The sequence below is a fragment of the Sorex fumeus genome, unplaced genomic scaffold (assembly GCF_029834395.1).
Source record: "Sorex fumeus unplaced genomic scaffold, SorFum_2.1 ptg000115l, whole genome shotgun sequence".
NCBI classification, from domain to species: domain Eukaryota; kingdom Metazoa; phylum Chordata; class Mammalia; order Eulipotyphla; family Soricidae; genus Sorex; species Sorex fumeus.
This window is the reverse complement of record NW_026606172.1, coordinates 4,572,356-4,591,880: the sequence shown is the minus strand read 5'-3', so window position 1 is coordinate 4,591,880 and position 19,525 is coordinate 4,572,356.

The following is a 19,525-nucleotide window of genomic DNA, read 5'->3' as shown; positions in this document are numbered from 1 at the left end:
AAAAGTGTTCCCATGAAATGTGAAAATAAAAGCAAAGATTGAAAATATTTCTTTGTTAAGTTGTTAAAAGGATTAAAAATAATTATTTTTCCCAAGTGGCAAAACATACTAACCAGTTTATATATTATCTTTGAAGAGATATTCCTTCAGGTCTGTAATATTCCTCCAGAACTGCACAAATGACTCAGTTTTAATGAATTTCAGTCCTCCATTCTTTTTTTCCCCCCTCTTTTTTGTGATGGTGGTGGTGTGTGTCAGCGGTGGTGGTGGTGGGGGGGGGGGTGGCCACATCTGGTGATACACAGAGCTTATTCCTTGTTCTCCACTCAGGGATCATTCGGAAAGGAAAGGCTCAGGGGACCATACCGGGTGCTTGGAGACCAAAACCAAGCAAGCTGCATGCAAGGCAGGCAACTTACCCACGATAATATATCTCTGTCCCCTTCTTTTCCTTTATTGCCTTACCACAGAAACATATTTTGGGACTTACTTAAAACTCTATCCAAATACTGTTAGCATGAAACAATGAGGTAAATGTAGGGGATTGATTTGAAACCTCATTAACACCATAGATAGGTTGATCTCTTATGGCTCCAGATTAAAATATATTATGAGAGACTGGAGAGATAGTACAGAGGATAGAACACTTGCTTTGTACGTGGCCAACCCAGGTTCGTTCCCTGGTATCCCGTTTGATCTCCAGAGCACTTCCAGGAGTGATTCCTGAGTGCAGAGTCACTCAGGAATAAGCCCACTGGTCTTACAGCCCCCTCACCCTGCCAAAAAAAAAGTATATTGTGAAAGCATATCATTAATATGCAGGTCAATAATTAAAACAAGAAGTTTTGTAAATCACATGTCTCCTCAGAATACCCAAGCAATGACAATAAGAACGTAGTATAAAGAAAAGACTTGTAAAAAAATAATAAAATGGCTAATGTCTCATGTTTAGAGAAGTACACTAATAGATTAGGTTAACCTGACTTCAGTAGTGTTAAAAAAAATAAAAGGCAGCCTTTCACAAGAAGTTTAACGGAAAAATCACCTACTTTTTTTTTTAAATCACCTACTTTTAAGCAACCAATTAAGTCCTTTATTTTCTTTTTTTTTTAATTTATTTTATTTTATTTTATTTTATTTATTTTTTTTTAAATTTATTTATTGAATCACTGTGGGAAAGGTTACAAAGCTTTCAGGTTTAGGTCTCAGTCATGCAAATATCAAACACATTTCCCTTTACCAATACTTATTTTTTACCATGAAGAACCCCAATAAAACCCCACCCCCCCACCCCTCCCCGTCCCTGTGAGGCAGATGAATTCTAGTTAACACTCTATCTGCTTTGATTAGATTCATTGTTTCAATAAAAGATTCACCACTATTATTTAGAGTTTACGCCCCCCCCAAATCAGACATGCTGAAAAAGCATTGTGAAGTGATTTGCTTTCTACAGCTGGGTTCAAGAATTAAATGTTGGTTTTGGATTTCTGCTGTTTTACCTATTGACCCTGGAAGTATTTCTACTGAAAGTCAGATAGTTAAGAAATTGGTTTCTGTGTTCTGGAGTCGTGGCCGTGCTGGAGAGCCGCTCGTGGGGGGCAACCGGTGGCCTCGGTAGGGCGTGAAGGGCGGAGCGAAACGCCCCCCTTCCCATGAGGTTTTAGTCGCCCCCACACTCCCGGCTCATACCTGCTATCCACAAGGCTCCCATGTGGCCGCCATCTTTCTTTCCAGAGAGGAGAGGGCGAATGGGGCAACACCCTTTCCCCTCCGGCAGACTTGATGGGCTGGATCAACGCATAGTCCGTTCACTTTTCTGCTCTAAGCTGCTGGGTTCTGCATTAAGTCCTTGTGCTTCTGGGGCCATGGCCATGCTGGAGAGCCGCTCGCGGGGGGCGACTGGTGACCTCGGTAGGGCGTGAAGGACGGACCGGAACGCCCCCCTTCCCATGAGGTTTTAGTCGCCCCCACACCCCCGGCTCATACCTGCTGTCCACAAGGCTCCCATGTGGCCGCCATCTTTCTTTCCAGAGGGAGGAGGGCGGAAGGGAGCAACACCCTTTCCCCTCTGGGCAGAAATGATTGCCTGGATTAACGCATAGTCCTTTCACTTTTCTGCTCCAAGCTGCTGGGTTCTGCATTAAGCCCTTGTGCTTCTGGGGCTGTGGCCGTGCTGGAGAGCCGCTCGTGGGGGGCAACTGTTGACCTCGGTAGGGCGTGAAGGACGGACCGGAACGCCCCCCTTCTCGTGAGGTTTTAGTCGCCCCCACACCCCCGGCTCATACCTGCTGTCCACAAGGCTCCCATGCGGCCGCCATCCTTCTTTCCAGAGAAGAGAGGGCGAATGGGGCAACACCCTTTCCCCTCCGGCAGACTTGATGGCCTGGATTAACGCATAGTCCTTTCACTTTTCTGCTCCAAGCTGCCGGGTTCTGCATTAAGTCCTTGTGCTTCTGGGACTGTGGCCGTGCTGGGGAGCCGCTCGTGGGGGGCAACTGTTGACCTCGGTAGGGCGTGAAGGACGGACCGGAACGCCCCCCTTCTCGTGAGGTTTTAGTCGCCCCCACACCGCCGGCTCATACCTGCTGTCCACAAGGCTCCCATGCGGCTGCCATCCTTCTTTCCAGAGAAGAGAGGGCGAATGGGGCAACACCCTTTCCCCTCTGGGCAGAAATGATGGCCTGGGTTAACTCATCGTCCGTTCGCTTTTCTGCTCCAAGCTGCTGGGTTCTGCATTAAGTCCTTGTGTTTCTGGGGCTGTGGCCGTGCTCCAAACTTAACTCTGATTTTCAGGGAGAAAGATTGGGTGGTTTACTTCTCATTGATCACTTTGTATATAGAGAGATGTCTATATACAAAGGGGTTCCATCTGGGGGAGGCGGGATGCGGCACCTACTCCATCTGGAACTTGCCGGTGATCTCGGCTCTTTTTGGAACCTGTTTTTTCTTTTTTTTTTTTCCTCCGGGATCCCGCACCCTCCATGTGTTCCTTCTCTTATGCTGAACGCTTCAAAGATGGCACTGGGGGGCGGGCTGTGGGCGTGACTTCCGGAATCAGAGGTTACCTGGGAGGTGTAGTCCGGCAGATTTGAGGAAAAGTCCTCGTTCCCGCATACTCGAGCTGTGTTTGTAGAGGCTTCTGGTCACCGGGGTTCCATCTGGGGGAGGCGGGATGTGGCACCTACTCCATCTGGAACTTGCCGGTGATCTCGGCTCTTTTTGGAACCTGTTTTTTCTTTTTTTTTTTTTCCTCCGGGATCCCGCACCCTCCATGTGTTCCTTCTCTTATGCTGAACGCTTCAAAGATGGTGCTGGGGGGCGGGCTGTGGGCGTGACTTCCGGAATCAGAGGTTACCTGGGAGGTATAGTCCGGCAGATTTGAGAAAAAGTCCTCGTTCCCGCATACTCGAGCTGTGTTTGTAGAGGCTTCTGGTCACCGGGGTTCCATCTGGGGGAGGCAGGATGCGGCACCTACTCCATCTAGAACTTGCCGGTGATCTCGGCTCTTTTTGGAACCTGTTTTTTCTTTTTTTTTTTCCTCCGGGATCCCGCACCCTCCATGTGTTCCTTTTCTTATGCTGAACGCTTCAAAGATGGCCAAGTCCTTTATTTTCTGAGCTTCCATGTCTCCCATATGTATTCTGACAATTTTGTCAGAATTCACCATCTCTTTTATCCAGACTAAAGTTGAACTTGAAATGTTTTTAGTGAAAGAACTAAAGAAGGTAAAGGTAAAGTTAAAGGCCCTCCCGTTGATCGTCGATTTGCTCGAGCGGGCCCAGTAACGTCTCCATTGGAGACTTTGTTGTTACTGTGTCTGGCATATCGAATACTCTCGGTAGCTTGCCGGGCTCTCCGAGAGGGGCGGAGGAATGGAACTCGGGTCGGCCGCTTGTAAGGCAAACGCCCTACCACTGTGCTATCACTCCAGCCCTTAATTATGTTGGAAAAATTATTTGGTTTATATTGAACCAAATATTATTTGGTTTATATTCGTAGTTATAAATATTCTCAGAATGACATTTTATCAGTATAGCTTTTGCATTTTTTAAATTTTAGGTGCTATATCTAATGGTACTCAGGACTTATTCCTGGCTCTGTGCTTAAGGATCAATACTGGCTGTGCTTAAGGATCAATATGGGGTGCCAAAGATCAGACTTGGGTTGGCGACATGCAAGGCAAGCACTGTACCTGCTGTATTATATATAGTTTTTGGCCTCAGTATCACTTTTGTACTGCATAGAATAAGAGGAATGGTTCTTCTTGATTTATTAGAGGACAGGGGTATTAATCAAATAATTTTGTATTCTGTATTATTTCCTAGCCAAAATAAATTCTTTCTTCAGTTTCCTCATTAGTAGATGGGACAATACATTCCTATTTCTATTTTCAAAAGGCTCACAGTGGTTGTAAGAATTTCTTTTCCTGCGCTAACAACAGTATTTCAGAATTCTCCAACAACCAGGCATTTAGACACAGGAAGAACAATGAATCTAATAAGAATTGAGGGGGGGGCTATAAAAATTATCATTATTTTTTTATTTCATAAGAATGTCTTTTCAAAGTCCCAGACTTTGTGCTCTAGTTTCGGGGGGAGAATTCATTTTATTATTTTAATATATTTTTACATGTTAATGATTTTGGTGTACAAAGTTACTACACCCACACTACCACCAAAGTGCCAAAGACCCTCCAGTTCTGTCCGTGTGTCACTTCTAGACTCCCACTTCCCACCCCATACCCAGTCACGAATCACCCTACTCAGGGTACATACGCTGAATTCTGTTGTTAAAATCCAGTGGTTTTTTGATTGTTTGCTTTTGTTTTTTAATACAGTTCAGTTTCTGTGCACAGATACCTTCAAGATCTATATGCTCTGAGAACCTGGGTAGGGTGGTAGTGGTAAGAGTTGCATTTCCGCATCCGGTCCCTGCAGTAGGTTACCGGTGCTGGGCCAACCCAGGTGGGAATAGGTTTTGTGCCTTGGCCTGTTTCCCCTGGCAGTCCGGTGGCCACCATCCTCCAGAGGCCACTGGACAGTCAGGTTTGGGCCCACAATGACAAGACATGCAGAGCCTCACGGGATGGGGGGTGGAGCCGGTCCTGTCCTCACCACCCCAATGAGACCCCAAGTCATCGCCTACGAATGGCCTCTCTGGCTCCTGATCAAGCTGCTTAACGGCCATGATCCCAGAGAATCAGAAACAAATCTCGAAACCCAGTGGCTTTGGCAGAAATGAGTTCAGACCCCACAATAGGTTACTGTTGCCGGGCCACCCCAGGGGGGAAAGGGTATTGTCCCTCCACCTGCTCCCCCTTGGTGGCTCTGTGGCCATCATCTTCCAGAGGCCATTGGACAGTCAGGTTTGGACCTGCAGTGACGAGACATTTTGGGCTTCACGGGATGGGGGTGGAGCCAGTCCTGTCCTCCCCACCCCAATGAGACCCCAAGTCATCGCCCGTGAAGGGCCTTTCTGGCTCCTTATCAAGCTGCTTAACGGCCATGATCCCAGAGACTCAGGACCAAATCTCGGAACCCAGCAGGTTTTGGCAGAAATCCCTCCAGATTTAAGTGTTAAATTTTCGGAATTCAGTGGTGAATAAATCAGTGATGAATAAATAGCAGTACTCCTACATTTAAAAAAAAGTTGCATTTCCACAGGAGACTTCTTTAAGCAGCAAAATACCACGCACTCCAGTAGGAAGAATAAAAATAAGTGCTGTGACACCCAGGTTCTCTGAAACACCTCAGGGTATTATTGTAGCCCTTTTTCTTCTCTCTGATGGAGCTCCCTCAGTGTGCTCCCTACTCCTGACCTCCAGGGGGCATGTGTGGACTCCAGAGAGCAGAATCCTCACCGGTGTGGAAACAATGCATGGATAGGTGAGTACTATCTGTAGAGAGCAGCTGCCTCATCCCCTCCTCCCCCCCCCCCCCCGCCCCCAACACACACACACACACACACACACACACACACACACACACACACACACACAGAAAGTAGACACAGAAAAGGTAAAGGTAAAGGCCCTCCCGTTGATCGTCGATTTGCTCGAGCGGGCCCAGTAACGTCTCCATTGGAGACTTTGTTGTTACTGTGTCTGGCATATCGAATACTCTCGGTAGCTTGCCGGGCTCTCCGAGAGGGGCGGAGGAATCGAACTCGGGTTGGCCATGTTGGCCGCTTGTAAGGCGAATGCCCTACCGCTGTGCTATCGCTCCAGACACAGAAAAGGTACAGAAAAAGCTTTCTCGTGAGAACAAAGAACGCACAAAGAACTGAAAACGTAAACAGTGGCACCTCTGCTTCCTTGGAATAGATCTAAGTAAATCCTACTGCTGAAATGGAGGAATCATTCATGAACAGAGTTGAAGGGAAATTAAAAAAAAAATCCTGTGGCACTAAAACCATTAGCTGATTGAGAACTGGAACTTGATTACTCTGCAAAAACAATCTTTTCATCGTCCTGCCAAGAATGTTCTGTTCCATTTCAGAGGACTATGCAAATTGCAAGAAATCTCCAGGAAACAGATTATAAACAAGTATGTGCTGCTAATGAAGTGGTGGCCAAGTAAGGACAGAGGAATACTTGGGTCTTACATGTGTGTGGGGTCTGGCTTCAGATTTTTGTTTGTTTGTTTGTTTTTTGGGTCACACCCGGCGATGCCCAGGGATTACTCCTGGCTCTGCACTCAGGAATTACTCCTAGTGCTCAGGGGACCATATGGGATACTGGGAATTGAAACCAGATCTGCCGCTGCCTGCAAGGCAAACGCCCTACCCACTGTGCTATCACTCCAGCCCCCTGGCTACTTTGGTAGCACTAAAATATTATAGATGCTCATGCTTATGGAATAGGATCTTGACTCCATTTAGGCACTGTATGGGCCCCCAGCATCAGCGGGTCTGACCAAGAAGACTAAAAAGTCAAAATACTGAGCAATGTAGTATAATGGTGGACACTAAGCTTCCCTACTAAGTTCAGCAGCTGTCCTGAAACCATGGCAGACCCCCCCCCCCACCAGGACTGACTCCAGTTTATTGGACGCCTCTTTCACAAACCAAAATGATCTCGACCTATCTACTTCTGAATTACAAGCCTTGCTTTATAACTGACTTATCTTTATGGTTTTTAAAGCACCTGTCAGAGAACTCTGTAACTCTGCTTAATGCCAGCTTTTTGAAGAGAGCTCTCCTGACCACCACAGGAAATTGGTGTGAGGCATGCTCACTTGTGCAGGAAGTTCTGTTAACCCATTTTTGTTTTCAGGCATTGTCCTATATAACGGTGTACACTGAAAAATGATAGTGATAACAGAATTGGACCGTTTGGTTTTATTTTTTTAGGGAAGGTTTGCGGGCCACACCTGTGGTGCTCAGGTACTATTGCTGGCTCAGTGTTCAGGAGTGACCCTTGGTCTCAGGGAATGTGCACAGGAGACCATGTGGGGTCTAGGATGCATCCAGTATAGTCTGCATGGCAAGGCTTTAACTCCTGTTCTATCTCTCCAACCCCATGTGGGTTTGATTTTAAGCAGAGAAAATGAAAGAAGTTACAGCATAGATGTCTCCCACCTTTCTCTTTGGTTTTTAAGTTGCTATCATTGATGGAAAACTGAGAGATATCAACTAGATATCGTATCTATTTGATACCGATCTATCAACTAGTTGACAGATCTCTTGTTCATGTTGGTGGTTCCATTCCTTTGATATTATGTTCTTTGTTGTTTAAAAATTTTTCTTTGATGCAAGAGGTTGCACCCAGGGACCACACATAGTAGACATACCACTCCACCACAAAGCCATATCCCCAGCACTCACACTGCGACACTATACACTTTGATTGTATGTTAATCCTATATGACAAATGTTCTGATCATTAATACTAAATTCATAATTAAAATGCATATGACTGGACACGTTCAACCATTTCTTTTTTTTATTACTGCCTAATGAACTCGCCATTTGCATGTTTGTCCATTTGGCATTTTATATTTGCTTAGATTGTAGAACGTGATTTATTTCAGTGTTTTTCTGTTTGTGGTACATGTATGTTTCACATATTAGAAAAATATTTTGTATAGTAGCAGTTTTTTTGAAAAGACAGTTTTGTTCAAAATTGTTTTTCAAAAAACAAATATGATTTACAGTTCAATGAAAAATTAAATACACCTGATTTCAATTGCTAGACTTTACATAGTGCTTACATAGTGCTTTACCTAGTGCTTTGCATAGACTTTACCCATAGTCAATGTGATGTAACAATAGATAGGTTCCCCAATAAAATATACTATTAAAATATAGAACTCTTGAATAAATAAGCTATATTCTAATTATATTTTTGAAGACTAGATCAACTTGGATCATAAAAAGTTTGATACTCTTTGGAATTATGTATATGAACATGCATTTCATTTTCTAAGATAAACTTGCTTTCACGGATAGATTAATTTTTTTCTACGAATCTGTTAATGTTCTGGGTATTTTATTTTGTTTTGGATCAAACTGGTGGTAATCAGAGCTTACTCCTGGTTATGTGCTCAGGGCTCGCTGCTGGTGGGGTTCAATGGACCATATAGAGTGCCAGGAATCAAGCCTGGGTCAGCCATTACAAAGCAAATGTCTTACTCCAAGTACTATCTCTCAGACAACAATTTTCTGAAGATTAAAATTAAAATGTCATTTTGTCCTTTTAGGCTGTTGTCACTCCACTCGGTGCTCAGGGAATGTGCAATGCCATGAATGAAGCCCAGGCCTCACTCATGTAAGGCATGCACACAACCTGTAAAGCTATCTCCCCGGCCCAAGAACATGTCTATTTTTACAAATTGTAAAGCCATTATAAAGAAATAGCTTTAAATTACTGAATTTTTATTTTATTTAAACATTTTTTGGATTTTCATTGGTGATGATCCTGATATTGCAAAACTACTTTGTCTTTTCATCATTCCTTTTTCTCACAGTCACCATTTTGCAACTTTCATAAGTCTCTCTCTCTCTCTCTGTCTCGTCTCTCTCCTTTTGGGACTTATGGTTTGCAATACAGATACTGAAAGGTTATCAGGTATCTCCCTTTACCTAACTCTTTCTTACATTAACTTTTTTTTTTTTTTAGTTAAGAAGTTAAGACTTTAGCCTTCTCTTGTTTAGAACTCAAATACTAGTATTTTGAAGGAGAGAAGCTTACAACAGTTTATTAAGAGTGTGGAGTTTTAGTGACATCTTGTGGCCACGATTTTTTTCATCGTGTTCTACAAAAAAAGAATAAGCTTTATATAGGAAAGGACATCCAACAGTAAACAAGTACTTTTCAAGAGTTTCTGAAGGCTTTCTGTAAACTACTCAGCTTTGAGAAAAATAAAATCATACAATTCATTGCTTCATGTATAAATATGGAGAGTATCACTCTGAGCGAAGTTAGAAGGAGAAAGTCAAACACAGGATAACCTCTCTAGTCTGAAAGACATAAAGAATCACAGTAGGGAAAATAACAAATGTCCAAAATCAACAGAAACTGAGAACAGGGCTTTGTCAAGAAGCTACCTTAGAGGGGAGACAGGGGGAGGTTTACTGGGACAATGGTAGAGTGAGGCTGACCCTCTGGTGAAGGATGTGGTGCTGAAATGTTTGATATATGAAACCCTAACTAAAAACAATTTTGTAAATCATGGAGGGCTGGAGCGATAGCACAGTGGTAGGGCATTTGCCTTGCACACAGCCAACATGACCGACCCGAGTTCGATTCCTCCGCCCCTCTCGGAGAGCCCGGCAAGCTACCCAGAGTATCTTGCCCACATGGCAGAGCCTGGCAAGCTACCCGTGATGTATTCGATATGCCAAACACAGTAACAACAAAGTCTCCAATGGAGACGTTATTGGGCCCGCTCGAGCAAATCGATGAACAACGGGAGGATAGTGACAGTGATGGTGCATAAAATAAAATTAAATTAAAAAATAGTTTTAAGGCAATCAGCTTCCTTATCCTCATTTTATTGCCCTCTCCTTGCATTAACAAAATCTATGTTTTAGGTACTGGACCTCCCTGTCCCCTTCACCCCTAGCTTCCCTTTCATAGTTACCATTATCCTAACTTACAAAAGAAAATTCTTGCTCTTCCCCATCCTTACTAAACTCATTGCCCTGTATCTAAAACTCTGGATGTTATGCAGAGAATTTTGAAACACTGTTAGTACAGGGAAGGGAAATATCTACAACTGTTCAACAAAAGTTGAACAAGTCAGGTGGTTGATAAATTTCCTTGAAATAATTTGGCTTCAATCACATAAGAACAATGTGAATTTAGTTTTCAGCTGCTAGATTATTCACTGAAAATAAATCGTAGTACTACATTGTTAGTTGTTTTCCTTTAGTCTTAAATTTAATTTTAGAAAATTTACAACTATTCACTGACTCTTCTGCTGCACGAGTCAGTGGCTGTGTACACACCGGAGAGGAAAAGGGTTTGGCCACATTGATGCTTATCGGCACCATGCAGCTCAAGGGGGCGAGTTGCATGCGCAAGTGCCAGCTAAGCGGCGCAGTCTTCTTTATCTTTAATTTATTTTTTTTAAAAAGGTTATTTATTTATTTATTTATGCTTTTTTGGTCACACCCGGCAATGCACAGGGGTTACTCCTGGTTCTGCACTCAAGAATTACTAATCGAACTGGGTTGGCCGCGTGCAAGGCAAATGTCCTACCTGCTGTGCTATTGCTCCACTCCCCCTCCCCCCCAAAAAATGGTTAAAGTGGAGATTAAACCTGCCTTCGTGTATTTTGCACTGGAGAAGTGACTTTGCAGCGGCAGGGGAAAATTTGCTGGTTTCCTCTGGGAAAATGTTGGGAGCATATAATCGTTTTCACAGCTTTGTCGTGTTGTGCTCAGAGTCTGCAGGTAAATAGGTTGTTTGAGAAGTGGCGATAACATTATGATACTGTATTTTTCAAGAAAAATAAGTTCGTTTAAAAAATTTAAGGTACTTATTTACATAATAGAGTTGCAGGAATACAGTGAAAATAGATTTTTTTTTTGATACCCCAATGGTGTCCCATAGTAGAAATGCCCCTTGTCTAACTGGGTCCAGGAAGCCAACAGTATACTTTGCCTATTGTCTCTGTTTTACAGTGCAATAACTTGGTTTCTGGGGACTGGAGAAACAATACAGGGGATGACCTTTGCTGTGCTCCAACAGGGTTTGGCACCCCATAAGGTGCCCTGAGCCCCACCCAGATTTATCCCTAATCTTAGAAGTGTAAGCACTAAACTGATGCCATGACAGGTGGCAGAAATCAGCAAAAATCAGCTAACCTCAGGTTCACTTAAGGGAACTAGAACAGTTTCAGTTTCCCAGCAATAAAACAATGTCTAATTAGCCAAACTGAACCCACCTGGGAAAGTTCCTGGACCCAGCAAGTGGGCTCAATCAATCCCAATTCCCCCAGTCAAAATGCCCCAGAAATTGTCTTTTGCTAACCCTAAAAGAATGAATAGCACTGTAGCACTGTAGCACTGTCCTCCAGTTGTTCATCGATTTGCTCAAGCGGGCCCAGTATCGTCTCCATCATGAGACTCGTTGTTACTGTGTTTGGCATACTGAATACATCACGGGTAGCTTGCCCAGCTTTGCAGTGCATGCAAGATACTCTCGGTAGCTTCCGGGCTCTCTAAGAGGGGCAGAGGAATCGAACCCGGCTCAGCAGGGCCAGTTGCGTGCAAGGCAAACACCCTACCGCTGTACTATCGCTCCAGTTTATGTAACTCGGAACTGTTACTGGAAACTATTTAACTACTGCCTGACCACTGTTAGTTACTAGACACTTGCCAAAACACCTTTGTTTGGAAAGTAGTGGGTTTTTTTCTGAAATAATAAGGCATGTATAGTTTATGTAATCAAACCCTATATAAACTGCTTGCTGCTTGAAGTTCTCTATCAAGAGACCACTCTGTGTGTGAGATAGTTGACCCCAGATTACTGGAATAAAATACCTACTGCTTTTGCATTATTGAGTTAGTGTTTCTGTCCCTCTCGGTGCTTGGAAACCCATAGTCCCAGGCTGAACAGAAGCAGGAGTAAGCCCTAAGCACAGCTGGGTGTGGCCCCAAACCAAAAATAAATAAATTGGTGTTTAGGGGACAACAAATAACAATTTCAGAATATAATATAATCAGTTCTTGACTTTATAGACAGTGGTAGGGCATTTGCCCTGCACCCATCCGACCCAGGTTCAATTCCTCCGCCCCTCTCAGTGGGCCCAGCAAACTACCTAGAGTATTTCGCCCGCATGGCAAAGCCTGGCAAGCTACCCATGACGTATTTGATATGCCAAACACAGTAACAAGAAGTCTCAAAATGGAGATGTTATTGGGCCTGTTCGAGCAAACTAGATGAACAATGGGAGGACAGTGCTACAGTGCAGTGCTACAACTGTTCTTAGTAACAGGTTCAGACAGTTGAACTATATAAAACTATAATATTGTTCCATTCTATATATTAGTGATGTAAAATAGAAAAAGGATGAATTCTGATTTATAGAAACAATAATCCCATCTCATTAAGTTATAGATTCTAGCAGAATGTGTTATTTTGATCAATTTTAGACTAATATTTATAAGAAATAAGTTTAGAAACAAATTCTAGAACATGAAGCATTATAGGGAAATTAAGAAAATGTGATTATATTTTTGCTGCATAGAAATGTTGTACCATGATCTTTAGATATTTTTAGCAAAAAATATTTCTATGGGGAATGAAGATTAAACGAGTTTAAGTAAAATTTCTAACTGTAGAAAAGGAGCTTGTTTGTAAATAAATAGATATTGGTGGGTACAGAAGTCAATAAAGTTGGATACATTTTAAAAGTTAGAGCTTTTTTAAAAAGAAAATTGCTCATTTTTGATTGAATGTTTCTGTTGAAATATTTCAGATGTCAACTGAAAATTTGAGGGGGAAAAAGTATATATCCATATACCTTGGATATGCAAGCAAATTAAATGTAAAGAACAGGATTTCATATTGTATCACTTGGTCTTTTGTTCATTGGTTCAGATAATATGTTTGGGAGGAAAACCATTGACCTTTGACTTTTTTAAAATTCTGTTTCTATTTGAGGGCCATGACTGAATGTGCACAGGGTTTACTCCTGGGTGTGTGCAGAGATCACTGCTGAAAGGACTAGGGGACCATATGTGGTGGTAGACCAGGATCAAACCCTGGTCTGCCAAGTGCATGTGTCCTTCCAACTGAACTATTTCTTGAGCACACTTGCTTTTTAGATGTGATGATTGTCACTAAAATTTGTCTGAATACTTCATTGAATATTTTGAATCTGAAGCATATTGTTAGATCTAGGAAGCTGGGGTCATTATGGCATAAGGACTAATCAAAGTAAAGGAAAAATTTCTAAAAGAAATTTCTGATGAGAATAGAAATATATTTGGGGCTGGAGAGAGACTACAGCATCTAGAGCACTAGCCTTGCATGTGTCCCATCCTTGTTTGATCCTTGACATCTCAAATAGAACTCTGAGCTTGCCGGAAGTGATCCCTGAGTGCAGAGCCAGGAGAAAGCCCAGAACACAGTTAGTGTGCCTCAAAATCAATATACAAAACACCAAACAAAACAAGAATTGAAATACATTTGTTGGTCTGACTGTAAGATTTCATAAATGGCACTTTATAAATGGCACCATTAAATTACTTTTTAGTGATTAAAAATGGGATCACAAAAAATGAGGTATAGAGAAACTAACCACCAAACAAAAAATTTGCAAGAACAGTGTTAGGAATATTAAAATAATGGACTTGAGATAATGCAGCGCATGCTCTGCATTCAGAAGCTTCATTGTTTGATTTTTAGGACTTCCCGGTCCTCTGTGCACCCCAGGAGCAACCGCAAGCACTGGGGGAATCACCCCTGAGCACGGCCAGATGTGTCCTTTCCCCAAAACAGAAATATTGAAGTCAAAGTGTATGAATATGAGTGCCTACAATTGAAGAAATAAGCTGCATATATCCAGCAGGTCTTAAGAAAGAGGTTTCAAATTTGTATCTTTATTTGACAAAGTATTCTCAATGCTGCCATATTGGGGGCTCTTTCAGGGTTAGGGGAAAGAGACCCATTGTATTTACTGTTTTTGGCATATAAAATATGCCACGGATAGCTTGCCAGGCTCTGCTGTGTAGGTGGGATACTCTCGGTAGCTTACCTGGCTCTCCGAGAGGGATAGAGGCTTTTAGGGTGGCCTCTAATAGCCCTTGCAGGTGTTCCCATGGTTCGTATTCCCAAGAAAATGAGTGACTGGTTCAACACCTCCATGATTGTGTGAGGAACACCGAGAGAGAGAGAGAGAGAGAGAGAGAGAGAGAGAGAGAGAGAGAGAGAGCATTGTAGCACTGTCCTCCCATTGTTCATCGATTAGCTAGAGCAGGCACCAGTAACGTCTCACAACAAGTTGTGAGACTTCTTATTACTGTTTTTGGCATATTGTAAAGGGAAAACCACAAAAAGACGCCTGTCTTGAGAAACTCTCGAGCTCATTTGCCTACATGGCTTGGCACGAGCCTCAGGCAATAACAAGTGAACGTCGGAGCTCACAAAGCAGTGCAGAGAAGAGATAAAGGAAGACCTCAAAGAGAGAAGGCAGCAATGCTGGCCGATGCGGCAGAAGCCAGGAAAAGCATTCGCAACACCCACTTGTCCTTTGCCAACTACAAGACCAAGATGACTACCCTCCAACGTCCTGATGGATCTATCACATCTTCTAGAAGGCCAATGGAGAAGATTACCCATGACTTCTACTCGGATCTCTTCAATAGCCATGTCCACCTGCCCACATACTAAGTTCCGCAGGATGAACATGTCATTCCCAACGTTCTCCCTTTCGAAATCTGACGCACCATTTTGTTGGTAAAGAAGCGAACAGAACCCGGCCTACACAAGGTCAGACCCAAACCCCTGAAGAATCTGCAATTAGTACTCATCAATACACTGGCTCGGCTCTTCCCATGCTACCTGTCGGAATGCAAAGTTTCGTCCCAACGGAAAACCAGCAGGGCATCCAAGACATTGGCAACTGATCTGCCTGTTGTCTGTTGTCTACAAGCTGCTCACTCAAGTCATCCTGAATAGGATTGGCAGAACACTAGATGAAGGACAACCATGCGAGCAAGATGGTTGTGAAAAGGATTCAGCACGGTTGACCATATCCACACGGTAACCAAGCTCATGAGGTTTCTAGGGAGTTCAGGATGCTGCTCTATCTAGCGTTCATCAATTTAAAGAAGGTCTTTGATTCTGTTGAGACTGAAGTGGTCATCAAAGCCCTAGCCAAACAGGGCATTCAAACTCAGTACATCAGGATTCTTTGTGAGCTCTATTATGGATTCACCCCCAGAATCTCACCATTCTACAAGGAAGTGATCATCTACGTAAAGAGGGGTTCAGCAGGGTGATATCATTACACCAAAACTCTTCAGTGCCACCCTTGAGAACGCCATACGATGACTGAAATGGGAAGGAGTGGGAGTAAAGATAGATGGTCGGCAACTACACCATCTCCACTTCGCTGATGACATCGTTCTAATAACACCAAATATTAGCCAACTGGCAGAAATGCTGGCCAACTTCAATTGTGAGTGTGGAAAGGTCGGACTGCAGCTGAATCTCATGAAGACAGTGTTCATGAGAAACGGACTTGTTCCTGACATTCCATTCACTCTCAACGTAATGAACATCTCTGAACGCAGCAGTTATGTATACCTAGGTCGAGAAGTCAACATGACAAATGACCTGGCACCTGAGTTGTGCAGGAGGAAGAAAGCGGCATGGAATGCCTTCAAGAGCATTGAAGAAATAGCTAAGAGAATTTAGAAACTCTGGCTCTGGGCACATCTCTTTGACTCCATCATTCTCCCTGCATTAACATATGCCTCAGAGACCTGGGCCCTACAAAAACAGGATGAAAACGCTATTCGGGTCTCCCAAAGAGGAATCAAAACAGCTATGCTTGGAGTATCATGCTTCGCTCAAGTGAGAGAAGGAATCTGGACTTCCGACCGCCATTGATGATCGAGAATCATGGACACTGTCTCATTTGCCAAGGCATCAAAAATCAGATGGGCTGGACACGTAATGTGATTTGGAGACAACTGCTGGACTAGAGGCATTACCGACTGGATTCCACGGGATCAAAAGATTGCATAGTCATTCACCTAAGAGATAGTGAGACTTCTTCATTAAGACTTCTTCCTGAACAAATGGTTTGAGGCTCTTCGTGTTCCTGGAGTGAGTAGACGCAATTGGGTTACAATAGCATGTGACAGGGACAAATGGAGACATTACTGGTGCCCACTCTAGCAAATTGATGAGTAATGGGATGTCAAGTGATCAAGTGATCAAGTGATATGACAAAGTTTAATGTGCTATGGCTCCCATTTATTATCACTAGGAACTACAAACAACAAACTCCAAGTCTGTTATTGGCACGGCATTGTTGCTGGGTTTTAGAGTTCATCAGAGTTGTACAATACTATTTTAGATAAATGTAAACAAGAAAATTTAGTAAACCGAAGACAACACAGTGAATACTAACAATTAGGAAGCATTCATAGACTAGATTGAACTATAAGTAGAGAACAGGACGGGACAGAGGTTGGCTCCAATGTCCAACCAGCATCTGTTTTTGTACACTATCCTAAGCTAAAAATAGTTTTAATGTTTTTAAATGACTGAAAAACACTAAAATAACAACCTTTGGTGACACGTGAAAATTATGAGATTCAAATTTCATTGGAGCACATCTATGTTTCTCACTCATTTATTACTGTGGTGTTTCTGCTCTGTGAGATGCAGTTGAAGAGCTTTGCCAGAAGCTGCATGGCTTGTGATGCTGGATATATTTTGTACTTTATATTTAACACGCTTTTCTATCAGGGGCTGGAGCGATAGAACAGCGGGTAGGGCATTTACCTTGTACACGGCCAACCTGGGTTTGATCCTCAACATCCCATATGGTTCCCCAATCACCACCAGGAGTAATTTCCTAAACGCAGAGCCAGAAATAACCCCCCAAAATCTTGGGGAGTGATTCTCAAAGAAAAACAAAACAAAACAAAAAACTTTCCACACTTATTTAAGTGTGTGTGATAAATAAATTTGTGCTGTGTAATAAAATGGAAGTGGAAGAAAAGTTTGTAGAAGTGGATTAGGACCAAATTTTGCATCAGTCATTGAGATATCATAGCAATTTCGAATGCCAGAAAATGATTTCATACTGTCCTTTAGAAAGTTTAACTCAGCAGCAGTCTATAAAAATGGGCTAGAAAGCAGTTTTAACAGCTGTTTGGAGAAGCAACTTAGAATATTATGACTGGTATAAATATTAAACAGTATGTTTCTTGAAACTGGTGATTTGAGGATGAGATGAAAGCGAGAGTTAAACATGGGCTATAATATTTATTATTGATTATTATTAGCAATAAGACTTTAACCTCTTTTTATCTGGATTTTACGTACAGGTAGGAAACATAATTTGACCTAAATAAAAAATGTACAAATACAAAATCATACAAACAAAAAAATTCTGCTCCAAATGTGCAATTAACCAACCAATAAGAAAATGCCATCCCGAAAATAAACAAACAAGAAAACAAATAAAACCCAGAAAATACCATGTCTTTTTTTTCTTGGCTCTGTCCTCACTTATGCTCATGGAAGTGCTCAGGGAACGATGTGTGTGCTCTGGACTGGACTGAGCCTCGTTCAGCTCATGCATGGCAAGCACCTTACCTGCTATATTCTCTCTGGCCCCAGAAAAATATCTTCTTGAATGCAGTGTTGATAACTTATTCATCTACTAAATCATTTACTCTGTACCTTCTATGTTCAAACTATTTTTAGAGATGAGTGAAAGTATAATGAATAAAAGAGAACAAATAGTCATCTTTGCAGAGATCACATTCTAGTAGGGATAGAAAAGGAGCAAATTTAAACTATATCAGATGGTGATAGAACTATTGGGAAAAAGCAGAGAAGGTCTTAACTGTGAAGGGGGTTAGATGGTCATAAAGGAAAAACTTCCTAAGAAAGGCACATTTCATTGGCGTTGAGATCAGTGCAGGAGTGAATGTTGTGATTATGCAGGAAAAGAGACATCTAATACATACACTTTGAGCTAGATTGTGGTTAGCAAGCTGAGGCGTGATAAAGAGACCAATGTGACCAGGATGAATTTCTGAGCCAGGAGACGAGTGGGAAATGAGAAGTAATGAGAGAGTACAAAGAACAGGTTATCTATATCATCACAAGATCATTACATGTGAAGCCATTTGATTAGGGAAGAGTTATCATCTATCTTTATGATATATGTGATGAAAATGAGTAAGAGCAAGCTGGGAGTTGAAGAAGTGTGACTGGCTATTTGCAAGTAAACCAGGTGAGAGCTAGGAGGAACCATAGATCAATCCAGGGCAGGATCAGTGGAGATTGTGGGAACCACTCACATTCAAGACATTGACTAAAGACAGAGCTGACAGAATTTCCTTGTGGCAAGACATGAAGAAGAGACGATGGTGACTCCAGAGTTCTGGCCTAAATACCTGAAAGGATGGAGTTGACATGCAACTGCTGAAGATGTGGAAGTGGGGTAGGAATTGGATGAAGAAAAGCTGGGAATTTTTTCCAATATGCTCATTGGAGATATTTACTAGATATCTGAGATAACTAGTTTGAAGCTGAAAATGAACTAATGATAGCTTGAGTTTCTTGAGTCAATAAAGAACAGAGCAGAGGTTCACATTTGGAAGTCCTTATTCTATTTAATGGTCATAGAATGGCAAGATTATCAGTATATAAATTTCAGTCACTAAAGTTCTAGGTCCTTCCAATTATAAGAGGTCAGTGAAATGAAATGTCAGGATGAGAAATAGAGAAATAAATGTCAGGACTGGTCAATTAGGAAGAAAACCAAGGAGAATGGTTTTACTTCTAATAAACCATTTAAGGGAAGGAATATAAGTGACCTTACTTTTGGCAACTTCATTGTAGTGACAAAGTGTAAAGCCTGTATTTGGCTTAAGAGAAATTAGAATACTAGAATAATAAACACGCTAGATACTAGAAATTCTAGATAACAGAATAATAAACACTCTACAAGAGCTATTAGCTAGTAGGGAACAGAGATAATTGCTTGAGAGTGATGCAATAGTTTGAGAGTGATGTAAAGTCTGGGGAGGATTTTTAAAAATTAGAGAAAATTTTTATCTTCTGAGTAGGAGTGATAGAGGTAAACCAAGGATGCAAGAGATAAGGAAGAACTGTTGGAGTAATAATCTAGGATAGTCATGTAGAGACCTAATCCAAGGCAAAGTAGCAGAATTTCTCTTTTTTTATTTTATTAGTGAAACACCATGAGGTACAGTTGTGGACATTACAATTTTTTGTGCTTGGGTTTCAGTTATACAATGATCGAGTATCTATCCCTCCACCAGTGTCCATTCTCCACCCCCAATGATCCCAGTATCCCTC